Raw genomic sequence first — 1,630 nt, 5'->3', positions numbered from 1 at the left:
AAAAAAAAAAAAAAAAAAAAAAAAACTCTGAGGATTTCAGGTATGAAGCTAGCCTCAGCAACTTATTTCAATAGATTTATTCCTTGGTGATTTTTGTTATTTTAATTTTTTTTCAGTGCTGTAGTGTTTGTTTGTTTGTTTGTTTGTTTTTGTTTTTTGGTGGTGCTGGGGATAGAACCCAGGGCCTTAAGCATGTACTCTACCACTGAGTTACAACCCCAGTTGCCTGTGTTATTTTAAACTTATCTTTTTAAATTTTTCACTTTTTAAGTGTTTGTGACAAACTGCTTTTAGTTGATTAATCTATTTGGAAGCCCTGATGATTTTTTACTTGTCTATAAATTATTTTCTATTTACTATGTATAAAATCATACCATCTGTATGTAATGAATTTTGTTTATTTTCCAATTTGGACACCTTATTTTCTTTTGCTTTACTGCATTGGCTAGACCAATGGTAAATGGTAATTGGAAGAGATGACATAAATAAGCACCCTTATCCTATTCCACTAGTGCTCATATGCTTCATATCATTAACCAGCTAACACTTCCCTCTGCCCAGTAACTATCCATTTAACCATCAAAAGAGCTCTCAAATCCAACCTGTGGCCAATGACCCAATTCCATCCTTCACCAGCCTCCTGACTAGTCTCTGGGCATGCAGCCTAACTGTGCCTCATCCCTATAGCCAGAGCGATCTTTTAAAAACACAAATCTGGTCATATCTTCCCTTTGCTTAATACTACACATTCAGTGGTTTTTTTTTTTAAGTGCTTAACACAGTCTTCTATAAAGTGGGATACACATTTGCCAGCATGATTACAAAATGATCCATTAGTGTACAACAGGAAAATACTAGACCTCCTATTTCTATTCATTTTTGTCCTAAAATGGTGACATCTTGCAAAATGATAGATATCACAACCAGAATATTGGCAGTGATACAGTTAAGATACAAAATAGTTAATCACTACAAGATCCCTCATGTTGCCCTTTTTTAGCCACAGTTATAAATCCCAATCCTTCCTTAACCCCTGCGCCATTCCTCTAATTTTGTTGTTTCAAGCTCGCCTAGCAAATGCAAGGCCCTGGGTTCGATCCTCAGCACCACATAAAAATAAATAAATAAAATAAGGTATTGTAATAAAATAAAGGTATTGGGTCCAACTACAACTAAAAAATAATTTTTTTAAAAAAAAAGAATGTTATATGAGGCCAGATATGGTGGCGCATGCCTGTAATCCCAACAGCTCAGGTAGGAGGATTGCAGGTTCGAAGCCAGTCTCAGCAATTTATTGAGACTGTAAGTAACCTAGCAAGACCATGTCTCAAAATAAAAAATAAAAGGTCTGGGATTGTAGCTCAGTGGTAAAGTACTTGGCTAGCATGTGTGAGGCCCTGGCTTTGATTCTCAGCACTGCATATACATATAAATAAATACAAAAAAGATCCATTAACAACTAAAAAATAATAATAAATAAATAAAATAAAAAGGGCTTGGGCTGGGGATGTGGCTCAAGCGGTAACGCGTTTGCCTGGCATGCGCAGGGCGCTGGGTTTGATCCTCAGCACCACATAAAATAAAATAAAGACATTGTGTCCACCAAAAACTAAAAAATAAATTAAAAAAA

This window comes from Marmota marmota, unplaced genomic scaffold, assembly GCF_001458135.2.
Source record: "Marmota marmota marmota unplaced genomic scaffold, marMar, whole genome shotgun sequence".
Classification (NCBI taxonomy): domain Eukaryota; kingdom Metazoa; phylum Chordata; class Mammalia; order Rodentia; family Sciuridae; genus Marmota; species Marmota marmota.
This window is presented reverse-complemented; position numbering follows the sequence as displayed.